This window comes from Scyliorhinus canicula, chromosome 6 (genome assembly GCF_902713615.1).
Source record: "Scyliorhinus canicula chromosome 6, sScyCan1.1, whole genome shotgun sequence".
Lineage (NCBI taxonomy): Eukaryota > Metazoa > Chordata > Chondrichthyes > Carcharhiniformes > Scyliorhinidae > Scyliorhinus > Scyliorhinus canicula.
In genome coordinates, this window is record NC_052151.1 from 47,042,145 (window position 1) to 47,069,988 (window position 27,844).

Here is a 27,844-nt window from a genome sequence, read left to right on the forward strand (position 1 = left end):
CGACAGGTCGCCGCTGTTTCAGACCTACTTTGATTTGCAGCAGCCCCGGGATCCATCGCGTCGCGCCGATTCTCACCATTCTGCGAGGCGCGCAGTGCGATTCCCATCAGCAGACTTTTTCGCTGGCCGCAGAATACAGCAGCCGGTGCTGGAGCGGAGGAGCGGGATTCGTGACGCGTCCCTGGAATTCTCCGACCCGCCGGGGGTCTGAGAATCCCGCCTCTGGAGTCTCAGTGAAGGATCAGGCACTTTAAAGGACTCAACAATTTCAGAGTAAGTTCTTTGGATGGTAATTGCAGGTAATAATTCTTCTTTTGTTTTTTAAAGCTCCTCTGCACTCATCTTTTGTTTCTCTTAAATTCCCATTACCGCCTCCTTTTGGTTTACGTTCACCATTTAATCTCTCCTGCCAGTCCGAGACATTCCCTTTTGTTTGAATTGGAATGCTGACAGACAACCCCATTTCAGACAGTTTAAACAGTGCACACAGAACTATGGTTTCTTGATTCAGGTGTGTCTGAACTATAAAGACACAGGAGGCCAAGTATCACAGATTCACAGAATAATACAGTGCAGGAGAGGCCTTTCGGCCCATCGAGTCTGCACCGAGGGACGAAAAACACGTGACCTGCCTACCTAATCCCATACAGAGTAGTCGGGTGAATACCAGGTTATTCATGGTCAAAAGAACCTGCCCTAATGCGGTAGATACACACACACACACACACAGCAGCAGTAATCCCATTCGGACTACCTACATACCGGTCCCTAGCCGGGCCAGCCTCTGTACAAGATAATTATGAGTCTCAGTTGGGTGGGCCTCTGTCGGGGAAGTTCATATTCCGTGTGTCTCACAGGCAGATTAATTAGGGTGTCCCCATTGGCCCTATGGTGGTTATAACATGAATCAAATAACAAAGTCATACCATGTCACCTAGCAATTGGGAAGAAAAGTCTACAAGATATTGATAAAACCACATGGAATTATAGAATCCCTATAGTGCAGAAGGAGGCCCTTGGGCTCACTGAGTCTGCACTGACCCTTGGAAAGAGCAACCTACCTAGGCCCACACCCTCACCCTGTCCCTGTAATCCAGTAGCCCCACCTAACCTTTTGGACACGAGGGGCAATTTAGCAAGGCCAAGCCTCCTAACCTGCACATGTTTGGACTGTGAGAGGAAACTGGAGCAGCGGAGGAAACCCACGCTGTCACGGGCAGAAAATGCTAACTACACATAGCCACCCAAGGCTGATATTGAATAGATTCTGGAACTAAATATGAACACATACTATAATTATTTAAACTTCTTTCGAAAGGCGGAAGACATATTTTAAGAGAAAGGGGAATGTTGTAAAAGTTAGGTGGGGCTACTGGATTACAGGGATAGGGTGTAGGCCTTGGTAGGCTGCTCTTTCCAAAGGTCGAAGCTACGGGGCTTCTACAACTCTATGTGGTGTTACCAATACATTGTCGACTTTTCTTCCCAATTTTAGGGGCATCCCATCACCAGTCTAAGCTTCACTTTTGTTTGTGAGCAGAATCCAACACAGCTCTGATGCCTTCAAAGCTTTCTCTCCATGTACGTCTGCTCTGATGTGTCTAGTCCTGAAACCTCAAGGAAAACATTAAAGATTTGCAATCGGCACACAAATCATTTTATCTGATTCGCCTCATGAAAAATTGTTCATTTGCCGATCCAGCCCATTTATGTTTTGCAGACGGCAAAGAAGGGCCCGCCCCGCATGCCTGATATGGACTGTGGTCAGAAATATTATTATAATGTTCACGATTTTTTCTGCTTCAAACGCAAAGTGGCAGTGGAAGTGAAAGAGTCTGCATGTGAACTGGGAGTCCTCATGGACCTTCAGTTTCTAATGGTGAATGGAGGGATCTGAAAGATTGTGCACTAAATTAAGAGCGTGCTTCTCGAATTTTACAGATGTTGTCTGACTAGAATATGATCAGGCAAACGTGTTTGATGAACTTGTCTCACAGCTGCTGTCTGTGACCCCGCTGTGTTCTCTTCATGTTCAAACTCCTCTGTCTCGGGAGTTCAGATTCTGACTCGGCCTCCTCGTGAATCTCAATTTCCAAGCCTTTCTGACAGGCAGATTTGTGAAGGAGACAGTAGGCCACTACAGTTAGCGAGATGGCATAGGGGTTAAGCTGTCAAGAGTCTCCGGACTTAGTTGAAAACAGTGATTTATTTTCAGCTTGCGAAGGGCCAATGTAATTTTAATTTGAAACAATAATTCAGGACAAAGTTAATAGTCACACGGAGAAAAATGAATTAGTTAAGGGAAAGCTGCCATGGATTTATTGAGGGAAAATTATGCTTCACTAATTTGCTGGAGTTTTTTGACGAGGTAGCACTGGACGGTTGGGAACCAACCAATCAACAACTAAAAAAAACAGAGGCCACCCGGCCACATGGCCAGCAGGAGCCTCCAGGCAGCCAAGAGCACACGCAGTCGTCGAAAGCTGAGGCTTGAAGCTTGGCCACCTGAGCAAGAGCTGAGAGGTAAACCAAGCAGCAGTCAGGAGGTCGGAAGGTATGTCTCAGCGGATCGGGGAGCAGCGGCAAGTGTGCATCATAACCAGTTAGAAATAGCTGTGGTTTTAATACCTCTCTTGATAAGTTCAACTTACGTCCGCCTTAGTCTACGTGAACAATAATATTTTAAATGGTTTGCGTACATGGTGGCCCACGATTATTGGTCCCCATAAAGAAGAAAGAATTGCTTATTGTCACAAGTAGGCTTCAAATGAAGTTACTGTGAAAAGCCCCTAGTCGCCACATTCCGGCACTGTTCGGGGAGACTGGTACGGGAATTGAACCGTGCTGCTGGCCTGCTTTAAAAGCCAGCGATTTAGCCCTGTGTGTAAAAGTTAGGAACCATTGTTTTAGACAGAGAAGTCAACCAGAAATATAGATCCGATAAGCAGACAATTTTGGATATGAGCCACGGAAGATGTTTGATCAGGTTCCACTCACCGGTACAGTAAGCATGAAGCACTGCTACATGATATTCGAGAAAAGTGGCTGGTTTCTCCATTCCTGATGCCGGGCAGGTGCGGCACCTGGAGCAATTCAGCGACCATTAAGGGTTCGTGACTGACACTCAGGAGGCTGACGAGCTGCAGCCGGATATACATACTGCACTCCCCACACACACCATCTCAGGCAAGAAGGTGGCAGTAAGACACACAGCACCACCTTTCACCGATGCCGAGCTGGAGACACTCCTGGACGCGGTAAGGAGAGGCAGCCCACCCTGTGCCCCAGCCCAAAAATAGGCTGCCAGCGGCCGCTGCTCAACGTGCCTCGGCGCAGGTGACAGAGGCGGTCAGCACCACGACGAACACCGTCCAGATAGGCCTGCAGTGTAGGAAAATAACTATACAACCTCCTCAGGGTGGCCATAGTGAATGTTACTGGCACCAACCACCACCACCACCACCACCAGGAGAGCGGCTGAATCTCCACCTGCACCACATGTTGACACCCATACTGGCCGCCATAGCTGGGTGTTCTGACCACTGAGGCTAGCCACCCCCTGGGCTGAATGCGTCGGACTGTCTACCACTGCTCTTTTCTGTTTCACCCCACTAGAAGAAAGCCGCCCATAACTGCCACGAAAGGGAGTAAAATGGAGGGGGGACACTGGACCTGCGGTTCCTCACCCTGGCAGAGGAACGGGCCTTGGATGAGGTCAGCGGGCCAGAAGAAAGTGAAGTCACCAGTATGGAGGTCGACCGCAGGTAAGGAAGTGAGACGTCGCTTAGTTGCAGATCCAGTGACACGTGTGTCAAACCCCCAACACCAACCCCACCACCCTAACCCCCACCCTCACCCCCACATCACCCTCACCCCAACCCCCTCTCACCCCCACCCTCAATCCCCCCCTCACCAGACACCACCATTCCCCCCCACCCCGTGGTCTAATCATGTGTCTTGTCTTGTCTCTTGCAAGGACCTGCTGGTGAGGGGGCTGGTGTCCCCAGCTAGTGCCACACCCTGAGACCCCGTGTGCTGACCAGCAACAAGGACACGGACAGGGACGGGAGCCATACGCCCATGACCCAAGGCAACCCGAAGCTCAAGGCCGGGGATGACACAGATTTCCCGTCGCAGCTGTCGCCAATACCCTCTACCATCCCAGAGACTCTCACCTCAGTTGGGCAGTTTCGTGAAGAGGCTCCTGGGACACCCTTGCCCGGGCATCCTGGTTGGCTCAGTCTACATTGAAGTGTATGTATTGTGCTGACCGTGTATGTAGGGCCTCCGTGACGGCGCGGATGCACTTATGCACCGAGCTTTGTGAAATCCTGGACACGCTCCCACTCGTCGCCTGGAAGGACCCAGTTGCACAAAAACTCAGGGCGACTCTCACCTTGACGGCCACCCAGAGTGGATGTCCTCCCGCATTCAGGTCCTCGAATGACAGGTGGTGCCGGTACATGCCTGGACACATGCGGCTCCTCCATTGAACCTCCTCGGCCTTTTGGGTCGCCGGCTTTCCATCCTCACCGGCTGCCTCCTGTTGTTCTGGGGCATGCTCCATTGCTTAAGTATCCTCCTTGTCAAGCAAACCCAGCTCGTACAGCCGCAGGGCATCCCCCAGGGCTGCAGGAAGGCCACCATTGCTTGTTGTATTCAAATCTTCATTGTCTGCGGAGGGTGGAAGACGACATGTTAGCATGGTGCGTACACCCATGCCCAATGTGCTACATGGTGCCCCCAGTTGGCATTGTGGACTCTGCCCCCACATGTCCCCATTCCCCCTCCTCTCCATACCCTGGCCCGTCGGAACCTGGCATCGTGGGGGCCTCTGGCCCTGGCACCCATCCCTGCTGCCAGGGGTACTGTTGGCCGGCAGTTCGTTGTGCGACTCTCATCCAGTGCTCCTGGAGGGGCCAAGGTGGACGTTGTCCTTGGGTGTGCTGCATGATGCTTCACTAGCGGGTAGTGGCCAGGTTGGGGGGGTATGGCGGAGGGTGGGATGCAGGGGTTGGGGGTGGGAGCCAGTGTCACTCTGCAGAACCAATGCCAAGGTGGGTGGTCAGTGGGGTGTGCAGCAAGATGGCTGCCTTGCAGGCCGCAGCAAAGGCAGTCGGTGCCTGGACACTGCCCCAGTCCCGGGGAGTTCACCCCGGCTACTCAGCCGGTTCCCTCATCACCCCCCATACCCATCCCTGGCAGGGCCAGACCCCACCATAGCCAGTCCAGCCATTCTGTGGCCTAACAGTGCACTCTAGCGTCTCTCCGTGTCCTACCTCCTCTCTCTCCCTCAACAGCCACAACGCCGGTTTAACAATTTTTGAAAGCACAAGTGAACCGTGCCATTGGGACGTCGGTCCATCGGAGACAGAGAATCACAGAGGCCCCAGAGAATTCAGGCCCGCTAATGATATGCCAAGGCCGTTTACTGTGGGTGCATTCTGGAACGTATTGATCCATTGTCGAGGCGCCAGAGAATTGCGATTTGGCATCAGATCTGCACCCGCCATGATTTCATCGTCGTAACCGATTCTCTGCCCAATCGCGTTTCCCGATTCCGGTGTTGGCCAACAGAGAATCCCGCCCAGGTTCTTTTGCATCAGTGTTCATGTCAAAAAGTGACACTAACTTCAGCTTGTGAATTAGTTCTTGGGAAGACCAGCTCACTTCACCTGTGTGTGTGTGTGGTCTGTGCACAACATCCTTTGCAGATTATAAATGTTCAGTGAACGTTCACAAAACGGTAAAGTCCATTTTTATTGTATCTGTCTGCGCAGTAGAGGATACAAAAACACACCAAGAAATGGTGGGGAAGAAAAGGGTTAATGAGAGTGAGAAAATTAAAATAACTAATGTCAACATTGAAAATATATGAGACTAAATGGGCGGGATTCTCTAAACCCCCGGCGGGTGGGAGAATCGCCGGGGGTCGGCGTGAATCCCGCCCCTGCTGTCCTCCTAATTCTCCCGCCCCACAAAAATGGCCTCGGCGAGAGTTGCGCCACCCGCCTTGGAGAATGCCGGTGTCCGGCACGACTCAATGGGCCCCGGGGCTGCCTGAAATCTCCGGCACGCAATGGGTCGAAGTCCCGCCCGTTCCTTGCCAGTTGAGCCAGCGTAAATTAGAGTAGGTCCCTTACCGACGGTATCTGGCGGCTCGGGCGGGCTCCGGGGTTCTTGGGGGGGTTGAGGGGGGATCTGGCCCCGGGGGGTGCCACCACGGTGGCCTGGCCCGCAGTCGGTGCCCACCGATCCGTGGGCGGGCCTGTGCTGTGGGGGGCACTCTATTGTTCCGCACCAGAGGCCTTGGTCCTCCGCCATTCCCGGCGAATCCATCTGCGCATGCACGGGGATGATGCCAGCATGCTGGCGCTCCCGCGCATGCGCCAACTCGCGCCGGCCGACGGAGGCCCTTCGGCGCTGGTTGGCGTTAAGCCCCTTTACCAGCGGCCGGCGGGGCGCCAACCACTCCGGGGCGGGCCTCGCCCCTGAAGGTGTGAAGGATTCCGTACCTTTGGGATGGCCCTACGCCGGAGTGGTTCACGCCAATCCGTCCCGCCGGGACCCCTCGCCCCAGCGGGTAGGTGTGAATCCCGCCCAGTATGTGTAAAAGCTGACAAGTCCTCTGGACCTGATCCACATCCTTGAGTTGTAAAAGAGGTTGCTGCAGAGTTAGTGGCTGCACTGGTTGTGATTTCCCACCATCCCCCAGGCCTCTGTGGATTGGAATGGAGTGAATGCAACACCGTTATTCAAGAAAGGATGTAGCGAGAAAACAGGGCACTGTTAGCTTGTCATCAATCCTCAGGAAAATGCTGGAACAATTTATTTCAGAGGTGTTACAAGGATCTTAGAAAACCATAGCATGATTAAGCAGAGTTAACATGGCTTCATCAGAAATAAAATGTGGTTTGAGACCTTATTATAGTTGTTTGAGGATTAAAGCTGTAGGGTGTATATAGAGGAACCAGTGTAAGTTGGCGATTAACAAGGTGCCACAAAAAAGAAAAGATAAGTGTTCCTGGGATTGTGGTAATGTGGATAGAAGATTGGTTAATGAGCTAAAAGCAGAGAGTAAGGATAAGCATTAATGCTTATCCCCAGGCAAAGAAATGTGTTTTTCCTCACACAGAAAACACAGCAAGTTAGCAAGCAGGTGCAGCAAACAATTAGAATGGCACATTACATGTTGACCTTTATTGCAAGGAGCCTGGAGGCATAGAGCACCGCAGGCTAGGGAGAGAGAGTGAACCTGGTGGGCAGTAGATGATGGGAGTGGCGGGAAAACTTTAAGAATGCAGAGCAGCGAACCTTCACTGATTCCAGAGGCGGAACTCCTGAGGTGATGCCAGGAATCAGAAAGTGAGGCTAGGCAAGAGGAAGCAGCTGGTTGGGTCAGGGGGAGGCAGGTGCCGGCCAGGGCAGGGGAACTGAGGCATAAGTTGCAGTCGCACTACCGTGTAGAGCGAACACGTCTGTGTGATATCACTGGGAAGTGACTGACAGGTGAATCAATCTCTTGCCTACTTTTCTGACTTTGGAAGTGAAGGCTCGGTAGGGAAAACAGAAATTGCAGGAAGTAAAGATTAGTGATATCAGTAAAATCAAATTAAAATTCTAAATTAAATAAATTCCAATTACATAAAATAAGGATATAGGGCCAGATGATGTTTTGTAGCTGCAACATTGTGGTTTGTAGTGACCAAGTCTGTAGGAAATGTTTCTTGCTGAAGGAACTTTGGCTCAGCGTTAGTGAGCTTGAGTCTGTGCTTCGGACGTTGTGACACATCAGGGAGGGCGAAACATGGAAAATAGAAGCAGGAGGAGGCCATTACGCCGTTCGAGCCTGCTCCACCATTCATTATGATCATGGCTGATCATCAAGTTCAATACCCTGATCCTACCTTCCACCCCATATTCCTTGATCCCTTTAACCCCAAAAGCTATATCTAATTCCTTCTTGCAATTCCACAACATTTTTACCAGAACTGCTTTCTATGGCAGCGAATTCCACAGAATCAGCACTCTGTAGGTGAAAAAATCTCTCCTCATCTCAGTCCGAAAAGGTTTACCCCTTATCCTCAAACTATGACCCCTAGTTCTGGACTCTCCCACCATGGGGAATATTCTTTCTGAATCTGCCCTGTCCAATAAGAACACAAGAACAGGTGCTAGGGATGCAGGTTGCTAGTCTTGAATCCGTATCCCACAAACTCAGCTGTTGAATCTCCATCCTAATTTTCTCAAATGTCTATCTCCCTATTACTGAAACTGCCATCTCCGTGTCCAACTTCAAATCCAATGGCCGTTTACCTGAGCAGATATTTGGATGGGGTGCAGCACAGCATGTAATTTAACTGCATGCACACATCTGCTGTTCCAATTGGAGGCTCCTGGCTTTGGGCTGGCACCTCCCTCGGGTAGGGCGGCAGGTTTGCTGATTGACCCATGGTTTCTTATCTCTGCGTCTTCGCCTGCCACAAGTACCGCACCGCTGCCGACCATCATCCCCTAACTCAGCGGAGGTATCCTGCCTGGTTACAGCGGCCCTTGGCCAAATAGCTTGGTCCAGACGGTGTTTAGCCAGAGTGGTTTCGAGTGGTCCTACCCCTAGGGGGCCCTGTGCATCTGAATGGGTGTGCGCCCAACACATTTTTCCTCCTTTCCTAAGACCCCTGGAGTTCCTGGACTCCCTTCACTGCACTCTCCCGGAGATGGCCTAGCAAAAGCTCGGCCAGAAATTTCCATTGGGCCACCATATTAGTTACCCCGTATACAAGCCGTCCCCGAGAGCTTTAGATAAAAGATGTTGCATAGTCGCAATACTATGCCAGTTTGCGCATTGAAGTAAAAACCTCACCACTATTCTTCGAACTCCCCCATACCCAAAAAAGGGTCAAGATATTCTAAATGGGATATTTAGATATTCTAAACAGGGATTCTCACTCCCTAACTCCAATGCAGACTTCGGTGGGTGCTATTCGGGTCAAACTAGTGTTTCAAGTTATCCCCCGGCATAACCCATATCTTTATAGAAGAATTTTATCTACTTACCATTTAGTACCTTACGCACGGGTCCGGCTTACTAAGTAGAGTAAAGTAAACTTTCTAATAATAACAATAACCAGTCTTTCAGGTTATCAATTTCAACTTAACTTTATTTTCAAGTTAAAAAGATATAAACTACTTTTACAGAAAGGTAAAAGGATCTTTTCTTGTTCGGACCAGTTGTAAGACTTTCAAATCTGTCTTGTCAATTGTTGTTCTTTAACTTTTGGTCTTCTGTTCGCTTCTCTGGGTTGCTCGGTCTTCAGATGCTGCTTGTCCCATCACCGAGGAAGAATTCTGCTTTTCCGCTCACTTTTCAGAGTTTTTATAGCAATTTGTGTAGCCCGACCTTTACAACTGACTCCTTTCTGCTACTTGAGCACATTACCAACAGCGCTTTTGATCTTTTTCACTTTGATTGACTTGTAATAAATTTGTCTGTGTCTTTGTCAGTACCCTTTCAGATTTATGTCTTTTTTAATGATTCTTTCAGTCTCAACCTGGGTCACCTTTGGGTCAAGCTAAAATCATGTTCAGCGTTATCTGGCTTGGCCATTTTCTAAAAGGTTTTAATGTCAAAATGGTGTATGTTATAGTGTAACCTTGTCACCTTATGGGTTTCTTTATTTGTAAATCAGTTGTCTCATCTTATTATTGGTGTCAGCAAGTTTTCACGCTTAACAGTTGTCCCTTGAAGAGCGCGGAGAGACAGGGGTGAGATTTCATTAAAGAGCGGAGAGACAGGGGCGAGATGACATTAAAGAGCGGAGAGACAGGGGCGAGACTTCATTAAAGAGCACGGAGAGACGGGGCGAGACTTCATTAAAGAGCATGGAGAGACAGGGGCGAGACTTCATTAAAGAGCACGGAGAGACAGGGGCGAGACTTCATTAAAGAGCAGAGAGACAGGGGCGAGACTTCATTAAAGAGCGGAGAGACAGGGGCGAGACTTCATTAAAGAGCAGAGAGACAGGGGCGAGACTTCATTAAAGAGCGGAGAGACAGGGGCGAAACTTCATTAAAGAGCAGAGAGACAGGGGCGAGACTTCATTAAAGAGCGGAGAGACAGGGGCGAGACTTCATTAAAGAGCAGAGAGACGGGGCGAGACTTCATTAAAGAGCGGAGAGACAGGGGTGAGACTTCATTAAAGAGCACGGAGAGACAGGGGCGAGACTTCATTAAAGAGCGGAGAGACAGGGGCAAGACTTCATTAAAGAGCACGGAGAGACAGGGGCGAGACTTCATTAAAGAGCGCGGAGAAACGGGGTGAGATTTCATTAAAGAGCGCGGAGAGACAGGGGCAAGACTTTATTAAAGAGCGGAGAGACAGGGGCAAGACTTCATTAAAGAGCGCGGAGAGACAGGGGCGAGACTTCATTAAAGAGCGGAGAGACAGGGGCAAGACTTCATTAAAGAGCACGGAGAGACGGGGCAAGACTTCATTAAAGAGCACGGAGAGACAGGGGCGAGACTTCATTAAAGAGCAGAGAGACAGGGGCGAGACTTCATTAAAGAGCGGAGAGACAGGGGCGAGACTTCATTAAAGAGCAGAGAGACAGGGGCGAGACTTCATTAAAGAGCGGAGAAAGATAGGGGCGAGGCTTCATTAAAGAGCGGAGAGAGACAGGGGCGAGGCTTCATTAAAGAGGCGGAGAGACAGGGGAGAGATTTCATTAAACCGCACGGAGAGACAGGGGCAAGACTTTATTAAAGAGCAGAGAGACAGGGGCGAGACTTCATTAAAGAGCAGAGAGACAGGGGCGAGACTTCATTAAAGAGCGGAGAGAGACAGGGGCGAGGCTTCATTAAAGAGCGGAGAGAGACAGGGGCGAGACTTCATTAAAGAGCGCGGAGAGACAGGGGCGAGACTTTATTAAAGAGCGGAGAGACAGGGGCGAGACTACATTAAAGAGCGCGGAGAGACAGGGGCGAGACTACATTAAAGAGCGGAGAGACAGGGGCGAGACTACATTAAAGAGCGGAGAGACAGGGGCGAGACTTCATTAAAGAGCAGAGAGACAGGGCCGAGACTTCATTAAAGAGCGGAGAGACAGGTGCGAGACTTCATTAAAGAGCGGAGAGACAGGGGCGAGGCTTCATTAAAGAGCGGAGAGACAGGGGCGAGATTTCATTAAACCGCACGGAGAGACCGGGGCAAGACTTTATTAAAGAGCGGAGAGACAGAGGCGAGACTTCATTAAAGAGCAGAGAGACAGGGGCGAGACTTCATTAAAGAGCGGAGAAAGATAGGGGCGAGGCTTCATTAAAGAGCGGAGAGAGACAGGGGCGAGGCTTCATTAAAGAGCAGAGAGACAGGGGCGAGACTTCATTAAAGAGCGCGGAGAGACAGGGGCGAGACTTCATTAAAGAGCACGGAGAGACAGGGGCGAGACTTCATTAAAGAGCACGGAGAGACAGGGGCGAGACTTCATTAAAGAGCAGAGAGACAGGGGCGAGACTTCATTAAAGAGCGGAGAGACAGGGGCGAGACTTCATTAAAGAGCAGAGAGACAGGGGCGAGACTTCATTAAAGAGCGGAGAGACAGGGGCGAGACTTAATTAAAGAGCAGAGAGACAGGGGCGAGACTTCATTAAAGAGCGGAGAGACAGGGGCGAGACTTCATTAAAGAGCGGAGAGACAGGGGCGAGACTTCATTAAAGAGCGGAGAGACGGGGCGAGATGACATTAAAGAGCGGAGAGACAGGGGCGAGACTTCATTAAAGAGCACGGAGAGACAGGGGCGAGACTTCATTAAAGAGCATGGAGAGACAGGGGCGAGACTTCATTAAAGAGCACGGAGAGACAGGGGCGAGACTTCATTAAAGAGCAGAGAGACGGGGCGAGACTTCATTAAAGAGCGGAGAGACAGGGGTGAGATTTCATTAAAGAGCAGAGAGACAGGGGCGAGATTACATTAAAGAGCGGAGAGACGGGTGAGATTTCATTAAAGAGCGGAGAGACAGGGGCGAGATTTCATTAAAGAGCAGAGAGACAGGGGCGAGATTACATTAAAGAGCGGAGAGACAGGGGTGAGATTTCATTAAAGAGCAGAGAGACAGGGGCGAGATTACATTAAAGAGCGGAGAGACAGGGGCGAGACTTCATTAAAGAGCGGAGAGACAGGGGCGAGACTTCATTAAAGAGCGGAGAGACGGGGCGAGATGACATTAAAGAGCGGAGAGACAGGGGCGAGACTTCATTAAAGAGCACGGAGAGACAGGGGCGAGACTTCATTAAAGAGCGGAGAGACAGGGGCGAGACTTCATTAAAGAGCAAGGAGAGACAGGGGCGAGACTTCATTAAAGAGCGGAGAGACAGGGGCGAGACTTCATTAAAGAGCAGAGAGACAGGGGCGAGACTTCATTAAAGAGCGGAGAGACAGGGGCGAGACTTCATTAAAGAGCAGAGAGACAGGGGCGAGACTTCATTAAAGAGCGGAGAGACAGGGGCGAGACTTCATTAAAGAGCGGAGAGACAGGGGCGAGACTTTATTAAAGAGCGGAGAGACGGGGCGAGATGACATTAAAGAGCGGAGAGACAGGGGCGAGACTTCATTAAAGAGCACGGAGAGACGGGGCGAGACTTCATTAAAGAGCATGGAGAGACAGGGGCGAGACTTCATTAAAGAGCACGGAGAGACAGGGGCGAGACTTCATTAAAGAGCAGAGAGACAGGGGCGAGACTTCATTAAAGAGCGGAGAGACAGGGGCGAGACTTCATTAAAGAGCAGAGAGACAGGGGCGAGACTTCATTAAAGAGCGGAGAGACAGGGGCGAAACTTCATTAAAGAGCAGAGAGACAGGGGCGAGACTTCATTAAAGAGCGGAGAGACAGGGGCGAGACTTCATTAAAGAGCAGAGAGACGGGGCGAGACTTCATTAAAGAGCGGAGAGACAGGGGTGAGACTTCATTAAAGAGCACGGAGAGACAGGGGCGAGACTTCATTAAAGAGCGGAGAGACAGGGGCAAGACTTCATTAAAGAGCACGGAGAGACAGGGGCGAGACTTCATTAAAGAGCGCGGAGAAACGGGGTGAGATTTCATTAAAGAGCGCGGAGAGACAGGGGCAAGACTTTATTAAAGAGCGGAGAGACAGGGGCAAGACTTCATTAAAGAGCGCGGAGAGACAGGGGCGAGACTTCATTAAAGAGCGGAGAGACAGGGGCAAGACTTCATTAAAGAGCACGGAGAGACGGGGCAAGACTTCATTAAAGAGCACGGAGAGACAGGGGCGAGACTTCATTAAAGAGCAGAGAGACAGGGGCGAGACTTCATTAAAGAGCGGAGAGACAGGGGCGAGACTTCATTAAAGAGCAGAGAGACAGGGGCGAGACTTCATTAAAGAGCGGAGAAAGATAGGGGCGAGGCTTCATTAAAGAGCGGAGAGAGACAGGGGCGAGGCTTCATTAAAGAGGCGGAGAGACAGGGGAGAGATTTCATTAAACCGCACGGAGAGACAGGGGCAAGACTTTATTAAAGAGCAGAGAGACAGGGGCGAGACTTCATTAAAGAGCAGAGAGACAGGGGCGAGACTTCATTAAAGAGCGGAGAGAGACAGGGGCGAGGCTTCATTAAAGAGCGGAGAGAGACAGGGGCGAGACTTCATTAAAGAGCGCGGAGAGACAGGGGCGAGACTTTATTAAAGAGCGGAGAGACAGGGGCGAGACTACATTAAAGAGCGCGGAGAGACAGGGGCGAGACTACATTAAAGAGCGGAGAGACAGGGGCGAGACTACATTAAAGAGCGGAGAGACAGGGGCGAGACTTCATTAAAGAGCAGAGAGACAGGGCCGAGACTTCATTAAAGAGCGGAGAGACAGGTGCGAGACTTCATTAAAGAGCGGAGAGACAGGGGCGAGGCTTCATTAAAGAGCGGAGAGACAGGGGCGAGATTTCATTAAACCGCACGGAGAGACCGGGGCAAGACTTTATTAAAGAGCGGAGAGACAGAGGCGAGACTTCATTAAAGAGCAGAGAGACAGGGGCGAGACTTCATTAAAGAGCGGAGAAAGATAGGGGCGAGGCTTCATTAAAGAGCGGAGAGAGACAGGGGCGAGGCTTCATTAAAGAGCAGAGAGACAGGGGCGAGACTTCATTAAAGAGCGCGGAGAGACAGGGGCGAGACTTCATTAAAGAGCACGGAGAGACAGGGGCGAGACTTCATTAAAGAGCACGGAGAGACAGGGGCGAGACTTCATTAAAGAGCAGAGAGACAGGGGCGAGACTTCATTAAAGAGCGGAGAGACAGGGGCGAGACTTCATTAAAGAGCAGAGAGACAGGGGCGAGACTTCATTAAAGAGCGGAGAGACAGGGGCGAGACTTAATTAAAGAGCAGAGAGACAGGGGCGAGACTTCATTAAAGAGCGGAGAGACAGGGGCGAGACTTCATTAAAGAGCGGAGAGACAGGGGCGAGACTTCATTAAAGAGCGGAGAGACGGGGCGAGATGACATTAAAGAGCGGAGAGACAGGGGCGAGACTTCATTAAAGAGCACGGAGAGACAGGGGCGAGACTTCATTAAAGAGCATGGAGAGACAGGGGCGAGACTTCATTAAAGAGCACGGAGAGACAGGGGCGAGACTTCATTAAAGAGCAGAGAGACGGGGCGAGACTTCATTAAAGAGCGGAGAGACAGGGGCGAGACTTCATTAAAGAGCAGAGAGACAGGGGCGAGACTTCATTAAAGAGCGGAGAGACAGGGGCGAAACTTCATTAAAGAGCAGAGAGACAGGGGCGAGACTTCATTAAAGAGCGGAGAGACAGGGGCGAGACTTCATTAAAGAGCAGAGAGACGGGGCGAGACTTCATTAAAGAGCGGAGAGACAGGGGTGAGACTTCATTAAAGAGCACGGAGAGACAGGGGCGAGACTTCATTAAAGAGCGGAGAGACAGGGGCAAGACTTCATTAAAGAGCACGGAGAGACAGGGGCGAGACTTCATTAAAGAGCGCGGAGAAACGGGGTGAGATTTCATTAAAGAGCGCGGAGAGACAGGGGCAAGACTTTATTAAAGAGCGGAGAGACAGGGGCAAGACTTCATTAAAGAGCGCGGAGAGACAGGGGCGAGACTTCATTAAAGAGCGGAGAGACAGGGGCAAGACTTCATTAAAGAGCACGGAGAGACGGGGGGAGACTTCATTAAAGAGCGCGGAGAAACGGGGTGAGATTTCATTAAAGAGTGCGGAGAGACGGGGCAAGACTTTATTAAAGAACGGAGAGACAGGGGCGAGACTTCATTAAAGAGCAGAGAGACAGGGGCGAGACTTCATTAAAGAGCGGAGAAAGATAGGGGCGAGGCTTCATTAAAGAGCGGAGAGAGACAGGGGCGAGGCTTCATTAAAGAGGCGGAGAGACAGGGGAGAGATTTCATTAAACCGCACGGAGAGACAGGGGCAAGACTTTATTAAAGAGCAGAGAGACAGGGGCGAGACTTCATTAAAGAGCAGAGAGACAGGGGCGAGACTTCATTAAAGAGCGGAGAGAGACAGGGGCGAGACTTTATTAAAGAGCAGAGAGACGGGGCGAGACTTCATTAAAGAGCGGAGAGACGGGGCGAGACTTCATTAAAGAGCGCGGAGAAACGGGGTGAGATTTCATTAAAGAGCGCGGAGAGACGGGGCAAGACTTTATTAAAGAGCAGAGAGACAGGGGCGAGACTTCATTAAAGAGCAGGGAGACAGGGGCGAGACTTCATTGAAGAGCGGAGAGAGACAGGGGCGAGGCTTCATTAAAGAGGCGGAGAGACAGGGGAGAGATTTCATTAAACCGCATGGAGAGACAGGGGCAAGACTACATTAAAGAGCAGAGAGACAGGGGCGAGACTTCATTAAAGAGCGCGGAGAGACAGGGGCGAGACTACATTAAAGAGCGCGGAGAGACAGGGGCGAGACTACATTAAAGAGCGGAGAGACAGGGGCGAGACTACATTAAAGAGCGGAGAGACAGGGGCGAGACTTCATTAAAGAGCAGAGAGACAGGGCCGAGGCTTCATTAAAGAGCGGAGAGACAGGGGCGAGACTTCATTAAAGAGCGGAGAGACAGGGGCGAGGCTTCATTAAAGAGCGGAGAGACAGGGGCGAGATTTCATTAAACCGCACGGAGAGACCGGGGCAAGACTTTATTAAAGAGCGGAGAGACAGAGGCGAGACTTCATTAAAGAGCAGAGAGACAGGGGCGAGACTTCATTCAAGAGCGGATAAAGATATGGGCGAGATTACATTAAAGAGCGGAGAGACAGGGGCGAGACTTCATTAAAGAGCGGAGAGACAGGGGTGCGATTTCATTAAAGAGCAGAGAGACAGGGGCGAGATTACATTAAAGAGCGGAGAGACGGGTGAGATTTCATTAAAGAGCGGAGAGACAGGGGCGAGGCTTCATTAAAGAGCAGAGAGACAGGGGCGAGACTTCATTAAAGAGCGCGGAGAGACAGGGGCGAGACTTTATTAAAGAGCAGAGAGACGGGGCGAGACTTCATTAAAGAGCGGAGAGTCAGGGGCGAGACTACATTAAAGAGTGCGGAGAGACAGGGGCGAGACTACATTAAAAAGCGGAGAGACAGGGGCGAGACTACATTAAAGAGCAGAGAGACAGGGGCGAGACTTCATTAAAGAGCAGAGAGACAGGGGCGAGACTACATTAAAGAGCAGAGAGACAGGGGCGAGACTTCATTAAAGAGCAGAGAGACAGGGGCGAGACTTCATTAAAGAGCAGAGAGACAGGGGCGAGACTTCATTAAAGAGCGGAGAGACAGGGGTGAGATTTCATTAAAGAGCGGAGAGACAGGGGCGAGACTTCATTAAAGAGCAGAGAGACAGGGGCGAGACTTCATTAAAGAGCAGAGAGACAGGGGCGAGACTTCATTAAAGAGCGGAGAGACAGGGGCGAGACTTCATTAAAGAGCGGAGAGACGGGGCGAGGCTTCATTAAAGAGCGGAGAGACAGGGGTGAGATTTCATTAAAGAGCGGAGAGACAGGGGCGAGACTTCATTAAAGAGCGGAGAGACAGGGGCGAGGCTTCATTAAAGAGCGGAGAGACAGGGGCGAGATTTCATTAAACCGCACGGAGAGACCGGGGCAAGACTTTATTAAAGAGCAGAGAGACAGGGGCGAGGCTTCATTAAAGAGCGGAGAGACAGGGGTGAGACTTCATTAAAGAGCAGAGAGACAGGGGGAGTCTTCATCAAAGAGCGCGGAGAGACGGGCCGAAACTTCATTAAAGAGCGGAGAGACAGGGGCGAGACTTCATTAAAGAGCAGAGAGACAGGGGCGAGACTTCATCCAAGAGCGCGGAGAGAGACAGGGGCGAGACTTCATTAAAGAGCGGAGAGACAGGGGCGAAACTTCATTAAAGAGCGCGGAGAGACAGGGGCGAGACTTTATTAAAGAGCAGAGAGACGGGGCGAGACTTCATTAAAGAGCGGAGAGACGGGGCGAGACTTCATTAAACAGCGCGGAGAAACGGGGTGAGATTTCATTAAAGAGCGCGGATAGACGGGGCAAGACTTTATTAAAGAGCAGAGAGACAGGGGCGAGACTTCATTAAAGAGCAGAGAGACAGGGGCGAGACTTCATTAAAGAGCGGAGAGAGACAGGGGCGAGGCTTCATTAAAGAGGCGGAGAGACAGGGGAGAGATTTCATTAAACCGCACGGAGAGACAGGGGCAAGACTACATTAAAGAGCAGAGAGACAGGGGCGAGACTTCATTAAAGAGCGCGGAGAGACAGGGGCGAGACTTTATTAAAGAGCGGAGAGACAGGGGCGAGACTACATTAAAGAGCGGAGAGACAGGGGCGAGACTACATTAAAGAGCGGAGAGACGGGGCGAGACTTCATTAAAGAGCAGAGAGACAGGGCCGAGACTTCATTAAAGAGCGGAGAGACAGGGGCAAGACTTCATTAAAGAGCGGAGAGACAGGGGCGAGGCTTCATTAAAGAGTGGAGAGACAGGGGCGAGATTACATTAAACCGCACGGAGAGACCGGGGCAAGACTTTATTAAAGAGCGGAGAGACAGAGGCGAGACTTCATTAAAGAGCAGAGAGACAGGGGCGAGACTTCATTCAAGAGCGGAGAAAGATAGGGGCGAGGCTTCATTAAAGAGCGGAGAGAGACAGGGGCGAGGCTTCATTAAAGAGCAGAGAGACAGGGGCGAGACTTCATTAAAGAGTGCGGAGAGACAGGGGCGAGACTACATTAAAAAGCGGAGAGACAGGGGCGAGACTACATTAAAGAGCAGAGAGACAGGGGCGAGACTTCATTAAAGAGCAGAGAGACAGGGGCGAGACTTCATTAAAGAGCAGAGAGACAGGGGCGAGACTTCATTAAAGAGCGGAGAGACAGGGGCGAGACTTCATTAAAGAGCGGAGAGACAGGGGCGAGGCTTCATTAAAGAGCGGAGAGACAGGGGTGAGATTTCATTAAAGAGCGGAGAGACATGGGCGAGACTTCATTAAAGAGCGGAGAGACAGGGGCGAGGCTTCATTAAAGAGCGGAGAGACAGGGGCGAGATTTCATTAAACCGCACGGAGAGACCGGGGCAAGACTTTATTAAAGAGCAGAGAGACAGGGGCGAGGCTTCATTAAAGAGCGGAGAGACAGGGGTGAGACTTCATTAAAGAGCAGAGAGACAGGGGGAGTCTTCATCAAAGAGCGCGGAGAGACGGGCCGAAACTTCATTAAAGAGCGGAGAGACAGGGGCGAGACTTCATTAAAGAGCAGAGAGACAGGGGCGAGACTTCATCAAAGAGCGCGGAGAGAGACAGGGGCGAGACTTCATTAAAGAGCGGAGAGACAGGGGCGAAACTTCATTAAAGAGCAGAGAGACAGCGGCGAGACTTCATCAAAGAGCGGAGAGAGACAGGGGCGAGACTTCATTAAAGAGCGGAGAGACAGGGGCGAGACTTCATTAAAGAGCGGAGAGACAGGGGCGAGACTTCATTAAAGAGCAGAGAGACAGGGGAGAGACTTCATCAAAGAGCGGAAAGACAGGGGCAAGATTTCATCAAAGAGCGGAGAGACAGGGGCGAGATTTCATTAAACCGCACAGAGAGACAGGGGCGATTCTTCATTAAAGAGCAGAGAGACAGGGGCGAGACTTCATCAAAGAGCGCGGAGAGACAGGGGCGAGACTTCATTAAACCGCACAGAGAGACAGGGGCGATTCTTCATTAAAGAGCAGAGAGACAGGGGCGAGACTTCATCAAAGAGCACGGAGAGACAGGGGCGAAACTTCATTAAAGAGCACGGAGAGTTTTTCAGCGGTAGCGGCGAGAGCAGTAACCAGGGGGCTGTCAGGAAGGTAAGTTTCCCATTTTAAAAACCTACCTTACAGGGGCGGTGAGAGGGAGGAGCTGAGTGGGAGCGGTCGAATTGAGCTCTGGGAAGGTGAGTGAACTGATATATTTGGGCAGCGGCTAAACCCGAGACACTACACATGTAGTGTCTCCCTCCCGCCCTCCTCCTCTAACCAAAAAAAAAGACTGTGGTGATAAGGAACAGCGGCCTTCAGATTTTCGGCGGGAGCAGTGGCCAGGGGTCTGTCGGGAAAGTAAGTTTACCTCTTTAAAAACTTACCTTGACGAGTGACATCACAGCAAAGCAGTGACCTGATTGGCTGGTAAGGAAAGTGCTCCAATTAACAGTAGGTGGGGAAAATTTAACTCTTCGTTTGTTGGTAAGTATGGTGATTGGTAAGTAAAATCCTTATTCTTTTCACTTATTCATTATTTGATACTATATTTGTAATCAGTTAAGGTGAAGTGTAAAAATGGCAGGAGATCCCAGACCCGTGTAATGCTCCTCGTGCTCAATGTGGGAGTTCAGGGACGCGGCCGATGCCCCTGACTCCTTCATGTGCGGGAAGTGTGTCCAACTGCAGCTCCTGTTAGACCACATGATGACTCTGGAGCTGCGGATGGATTCACTTTGGAGCATCCGCGATGCTGAGGAGGTCGTGGATAGCACGTTCAGTGAGTTGGTCACCCCGCAGATTAGGATTGGTGAGGGAGGCAGGGAATGGGTGACCGAAAGGCAGAGAAAGAGCAGGAAGGCAGTGCAGGTGTCCCCTGCAGTCATCTCCCTCCAAAACAGGTATACCGTTTTGGATACTGTTGGGGGAGATGACTCACCAGGGGAAGGCAGTAGTAGCCAGGCTCATGGCACCGTGGTTGGCTCTGCTGCACAGAAGGGCGGGAAAAAGACTGACAGAGCTATAGTCATAGGGGATTCAATCGTAAGGGGAGTAGACAGGCGTTTCTGTGGTCGAAAACAAGACTCCCGAATGGTATGTTGCCTCCCGGGTGCATGGGTCAGGGATGTCTCAGATCGGCTGCAGGACATACTGAAGGGGGAGGGTGAACAGCCAGTTGTCGTGGTTCATATAGGCACCAACGATATAGGTAAAAAAGGGGATGAGGTCCTGCAATCAGAATTTAGGGAGTTAGGAGATAAGTTAAAAAGTAGGATCTCAAAGGTAGTAATCTCAGGATTGCTACCAGTGCCACGAGACAGTCAGAGTAGAAATTCAAGAATAGTCAGAATGAATACGTGGCTTCAGAGATGGTGCAGGAGGGAGGGATTTAGATTTTTGGGACATTGGAACCGGTTCTGGGGGTGGTGGGACCATTACAAATTGGATGGTCTACACCTGGGCAGGATTGGAACCAATGTCCTCGGGGGTGCTTTTGCTAACACTCTTGGGAGGTTTTAACCTAACGTGGCAGGGGGATGGTAACCAGATTAGGAAGTTAGAGGTCAGTAAAGAGGCACCAAACTAAAGTCAGTAAGGTACGAGATAATAAACTCAATGTGACTAAGGGGAAGAGTAGACAGGGAAGAGATGATGAACGCAAAGGGACAGGTGGTCTGAGGTACATTTGTTTTAATGCGAGAAGTGTAGCAGGTAAGGCAGATTAATTTAGGCCTTGGATTATGGTGTTATTGGTATTACTGAGACTTGGTTGAGGGAAGGGCAAGACTGGCAACTAAATATCCCAAGGTGTAGATGCTTCAGGAGGGATAGAGAGGGAGGTAAAAGTGGTGGATGAGTTGCATTACTGGTCAGAGATTATATCACAGCTGTGATTCAGGAGGGCACGATGGAGGATTCGAGATCTGAGACAATATGGGTAGAGCTAAGAAATAGGAAGGGTGCAGTAACATTGTTGGGACTTTACTACAGGCCTCCCAAAAGCAAGCGTGAAGTAGAGGTACAAATCTGTCTACAGATTATAGAAAAATGTAGGAGCAATAGGGTGGTTGTGATGGGAGATTTTAACTTCCCCAACATTGAATGGGACTCATGTAGTGTTGGAGGCGTAGATGGAGCAGAGTTTGTAAGGAGCATCCAAGAGATTTTTTTAGAGCAGTATGTAAATAGTCCAACTCGGGAAGGGGCCATACTGGACCTGGTATTGGGGAATGATCCAGGTGGTTGAAGTTTCAGTCGGTGATTACTTTGGGAATAGCGATCACAATTCCGTAAGATTAGAATACTCATGGACAAAGACGAGAGGGGTCCAAAAGGAAGAGTGCTAAATTGGGGAAAGGCCAAGTATAACAAAATTTGGCAGGAGCTAGGGAATGTGGATTGGGAGCAGCTGTTTAAGGGTAAATCCACATTTGAAATGTGGGAGTCTTTTAAGGAGAGGTTGATTAGATTGCAGGACAGACATGTCCCTGTGAAAATGATGGATGGAAATGGCAAGATTAGGGAACCATGGATGCCGGGTGGAATTGTGAGACTAGCTAAGATGAAAAAGGAAGCATATTTAAGTTCGAGCCGACTTAAAACTGATGAAGCTTTGGAGGAATATCGGGAAAGTAGGACAAATCTCAAACGCGCAATCAAGAGGGCTAAAAGGGGTCAAGAAATATCTTTGGCTAACAGGGTTAAGAAAAATTCCAAAGCATTTTATTCGTATATAAGGAGCAAGAGGGTAACTAGAGAAAGGATTGGCCCACTCAAAGACAAAAGAGGGAATTTATGCGTGGAGTCAGAGGAAATGGGTGAGATTCTTAATGAGTATTTTGCATCGGTATTCACCAAGGAGAGGGACATGACGGATGTTGAGGCTAGGGATAGGTGTTTAAATACTCTAGGTCAAGTCGGCATAAGGAAGGGGGAAGTTTTGGGTATTCTAAAAGGCATTAAGGTGGACAAGTCCCCAGGACCAGATGGGATCTATCCCAGGTTATTGAGGGAAGCGAGGGACGAAATAGCTGGGGCCTTATCAGATATCCTTGCAGCATCCTTGAGCACGGGTGAGGTCCTGGAGGACTGGAGAATTGCTAATGTTGTCCCTTTGTTTAAGAAGGGTAGCAGGGATAATCCAGGGAATTATAGACCTGTGAGCTTGACATCAGTGGTAGGCACACTGTTGGAGAAGATACTGATGGATAGGATCTATTCACATTTGGAAGAAAATAGACTTATCAGTGATAGGCAGCATGGTTTTGTGCAGGGAAGGTCACGTCTTACAAACCTAATAGAATTCTTTGAGGAAGTGACAAAGTTAATTGATGAGGGAAGGGCTGTAGATGTCATATACATGGACTTCAGTAAGGCATTTGATAAAGTTTCCCATGGCAGGTTGATGGAAAAAGTGAAGTCATATGGGGTTCCGGTTGTACTAGCTAGATGGATGGAGAACTGGCTGGACAACAGGAGACAGAGAGTAGTGGTGGAAGGGAGTGTCTCAAAATGGAGAAGGGTGACTAGTGGTGTTCCACAGGGATCCGTGCTCGGACCACTGTTGTTTGTGATATACATAAATGACCTGGACGAAGGTATAGGTGGTCTGATTAGCAAGTTTGCATGTGATACTAAGATTGGTGGAGTTACAGATAGCGAGGAGGACTGCCAGAAAATACAGCAAAATATAGATAGATTGGAGAGTTGGGCGGAGAAATGGCAGATGGAGTTCAATCCAGGCAAATGCGAGGTAATGCATTTTGGAAGATCTAATTCAAGAGCGGACTATATGGTCAATGGAAGAGTCCTGGGAAAAATTGATGTACAGAGAGATCTGGGAGTTCAGGTCCATTGTACCCTGAAGGTGGCAACGCAGGTCGATAGAGTGGTCAAGAAGGCATACAGCATGCTTGCCTTCATCGGACGGGGTATTGAGTACAAGAGTCGGCAAGTCATGTTACAGTTGTATAGGTCTTTGGATAGGCCACATTTGGAATACTGCGTGCAGTTCTGGTCACAACATTACCAGAACGATGTGGATGCTTTAGAGAGGGTGCAGAGGAGGTTCGCCAGGATGTTGCCTCGTATGGAGGGCGCTATCAATGAAGAAACGTTGAGTAGATTAGGATTGTTTTCATTGGAAAGACGGTGGTTGAGGGGGGACCTGATTGAGGTCTACAAAATTATGAGAGGTATGGACAGAGTGGATAGCAACAAGCTTTTTCCAAGAGTGGGGGTGTCAATTACAAGGGGTCACGATTTCAAGGTGAGAGGGGGAAAGTTTAAGGGAGATATGCGTGGAAAGTTTTTTACGCAGACGGTGGTGGGTGCCTGGAACGGCAGCGGATGTGGTAGAGGCGGGCACGATAGCATCATTTAAGATGCATCTGGACAGATATATGAACGGGCGGGAAACAGAGGGAAGTAGATCCTTGAAAAATAGGCGTTTAGGTGAAGAATCTGGATCGGCGCATGCTGGGGGGGCCGAAGGGCCTGTTCCTGTGCTGTAATTTCATTTGTTCTTTGTTCTTTGTTTAAACCTTAGATTCTGGCTGCTCTTCTTAATTGTTCAATAAAATAATTCATTGCTAAAAGAATTGTGAAATACTGTTCCCTTTCATTTAACTTAAGAATTTGGGTCGATCAAATGACTTTTTAAACTTGTAAATCAGAATGAATTGTTCCTCGCTGTTTTCCTTCCCGTCTGTGAAGCTGTCTGCATTTCAGACAAGCTGCTGCTGTTAACCCCTTATGGGACTTCTCCCTTTCATTAAACGTCTCAGGCATTCTCAGTGTTACTTTCATATTTTAAATGTCATATTTTCCCAATTTTTCATTACAGCCATCACACCAGAAATTCAGTGACAGACTCCCCTGCAGTTCTTCAGCCGTTTTAAATCGGTATCTTTGCACAATGACAGATAGCTTCAGGTTGCAGTGATTTGTCATGAGTGCCATGAGCTCTTCGAACGTCTTGGATTCTAGGGCTGTGGGGTATGTTAGGCTCTTTATGACGCTGAAGGTGGGGGCCCCACAGGCGGTCTGAAGGCGATCATCCTCAATGATAGTGCTTGCCTTAAAAAATTAATGAATATGCTCGTACTTAGCCCAATCGTCCATCCCCCGCTTCCAGTGCATCGAGTCTGCCAAATAGCGGCATTTTCAAAATGGTGCAAAGCGTATTCATTCACAAAAATGTACGCCAAGTGGCTTGCAGTGCTTACTCCTGTTCTGTTTTATCCTCATCACCAATCTGGTAGTCAAGGAGGAATCCGGAAAGGAGAGTTAAAAAAAAGGTTTCTTTCCAACTCTTGGTTGAGAAAAAGTGGATACAAGCAAAAGTCCAAGTCCCCGCCGGGACTATTCTCGAACCCGGCTCCTTCCTGGGTCGTGTTTTATCCTCTGGAATTAACAAGCTCACTGACGGGCCTCCGCCCCTCAATGGGGAGCCCGTACTCCACGAGGCTCATGGGGAAATTAATCAGGTTGCCCCCGTGGGTCTTGTGGAGGTTATAACAGTTCTAATATTATGTATGTAATCAAAGACGATGTTCCACAATCGGCTGAGGGTTAAAATGAACAGTCCATTTACAGATGGGGATCTCTCTGAAAGGGCAGTGTTAAGTTTTCTTTGCAACAACCATTTACATATAAGAAATTGAAAGTTGAACAGAATGCTTGCCTCAGTACCCTGGTACTTTGCCGGAGCTATCAAAAAAGTAGTAAAACCAAAAGCAGCACTCTAACCCTTAACCCTCACATCCCCTCATCCCCACATGCACTCCTTTTTCCAACCCTTTCCACTTCATGCTCACAGTCTCTCGTACCCTTCATGGCAACCTAAGCTCCTCTGCCCATCCCCATTCGCCATTGTTCACTCCAGTCAAACCTATGTCCCCTAAACACGCCTCATGGTTCCTCAGCCCACCCATATCAGAGAGTAGTATCAATGTAGATAGAATACTTGTTGAGTTTGATGGAATTAGAGTAGGCTGTAGTAAGTTATTCAATGCGGTCAGAGTAAGGGGGCAAGTTAAAAATCCTAAATCAGGACTAATGCACATTATGTGAATGCACAGACTGTGGTTAATAAGATTGGTGAACTTCAGGTGCAGGCTGACAAATGTAATTAATATTATAGCTATAATAGAGACATGACTCAAAGAAGAGCAAGTCTGGTCATTAAATATTCTTGGGTACAAATGTTTAGAAGCGACATGAAAGGAAAAAGGCGATTGGAGGAGGGCAGTGTTCATTAAATATGGCTTGACAGCACTGGAGAGAAACAATGTTCCCAAGGGGTCAGGAATGGAACCTCGCTGGCTCGAGGTAAGTAATGAATATGGAGCAGTAACATTGATTGGTGTGGACCATAAGACATAGGAGCAGAATTAGGCCACTCTGCCCATCGAGTCTGCTCCGCCATTCAATCATGGCTGCTATTTTTTCTCATCCTCATTCTCCAGCCTTCTCCCCATAATCCCTGATCAAAAACCTATGTACCTCTGTCTTAAAGACACTCAGAGTCCTCAACTATTCCTCATACGACATTCGCAATACTCCAAATGGGGTCTGACCAGAGCCATATACAGCCTCAGAAGTACATCCTTGGTCTTGTGTTCCAGCTCTCTTGACATGAATACTAACATTGCATTTGCCTTCCTAACCACCGACTGAACCTACACGTTAATCTTGAGACTCTTGAACAAGGACTCCCAAGTCCCTTTGTACTTCTTATTTTCTAAACATTTCCCCATTTACAAAATAGTCTATTCCAACAGTGTCTTCAGTTTCTCCTTCCAGATCATTAATGTATATTGTGAAAAGTTGCGGTCCCAGCACAGACCTGAGGTACCCCACAAGTCACCGGCTGCCATCCTCCTGAAAAAGATCCCTTTATCCCCACCCTCTGCCTTCTGTCAGTCAGCCAATCCTCTATCCATGCCAGGATCTTACCTTTAACACCATGGGCTTTTAACTTCTTTAATAGTCTCTTATGTAGCACCTTGTTAAAGGCCTTCTGGAAATCAAAATAGCAGCACGGTAGCATTGTGGATAGCACAATTGCTTCACAGTTCCAGGGTCCCAGGTTCGATTCCGGCTTGGGTAACTATCTGTGCGGAGTCTGCACATCCTCCCCGTGTGGCAATGGGTTTACTCTGGGTGCTCCAGTTTCCTCCCACAGTCCAAAGATGTGCAGGTTAGATGGTTTGGCCATGATAAATTGCCCTTAGTGTCCAAAATTGCCCTGAGTGTTGCGTGGGGTTACTGGGTTATGGGGATAGGGTGGAGGTTTTGACGTTGGGTAGGGTGCTCTTTCCAAGAGCCGGTGCTGACTCGATGGGCCAAATGGCCTCCTTCTGCACTTTAAATTCTATGATAATCTATGAAATCACATCCGCTGGTTCTCCTTTGTCTAACTTCCTTGTTATTTTGTCAAAGAACGCTAAAAGCTTTGTCAGACATGACCTCCCCTTGACGAAGCCGTACTGACTCAGTCCTATTTTATCATGCACATCCAAGTACTCCACAATCTCATTTTTGATAATGGACTCTAAAATCTTACCAATGACCGAAATCAGGCTAACCAGCCTATAATTTCCTGTCTTCTGCCTCCCTCTCTTCTTAAACAGAGGCATTACATTAGTCACTTTCCAGTGCTCTGGGACCCTTCTTGCCACCAGTGATTCCTGAAAGATCATGGCCAATGCCTCCACAATCTCCTGCGATATCTCTTTTAGAATCCTGGGGTGTAGTCCATCCGGTCCAGGTGATTTATCCACCTTCAGACCTTTCAGTTTCCCCAGAACCGTCTCCTTAGGAATGGTCACTGCACTCCCCTCTGCCCCCTGGTTTTCCTGGAGCTCTGGCATCCCACTGGTGTCTTCCACCGTGAAGACTGATGCAAAGTAACTATTCAGTGTGTCTGACATTTCTTTGTTTCCGATTATTACTTCTCCAGCCACATTATCCAGTGGTCCAATGTCTATTTTTGCCTCTCTCCTACCTTTTATATATTGAAAAAAACTCTTCCTCTTTTCCTTTATATTATTAGCTAGCTTACACTCATACTTCATCTTCTCTCCCCTTATTGGTTTTTTAGTTGTTCTCTGCTCGCTTTTAAAGGTTTCCCAATCCTCTGGCATCCCACTTATTCTCGCCACTTTGTATGCTTTTTCTTTAGCTTTTATGCTGTCCTTGACTTCCCTCACCAGCCATGGATGCCTTGCTCTCCCCTGAGCATGTTTCCTCCTCCTCGGAATGAATTTTTGTTGTGCCTCCCGAATAACCCCGCAAAACCCCTGCCATTGCTATTCCACTGTCTTCCCTGCTAATCTCTTTTTCCCATCAACTCTGGCCAGCTCCTCCCTCATGTCTTTGTAGTTACCCTTATTTCATTGTAATACCGTTACATCTGATTGCAGCTTCTCCCTCTCAAACTGCAGGCTGAATTCGATAATATTGTGGTTAATGCTCCTTAAGGGTTCCTTCACCTTAATTTCCCTAATCAAGTCTGTCTCATTACCAAATCCAGAATTGCCTGTTCCCTCGTAGGCTGTCACAAGCTGCTCCACAAACCATCTCTTAGATATTCCACAAT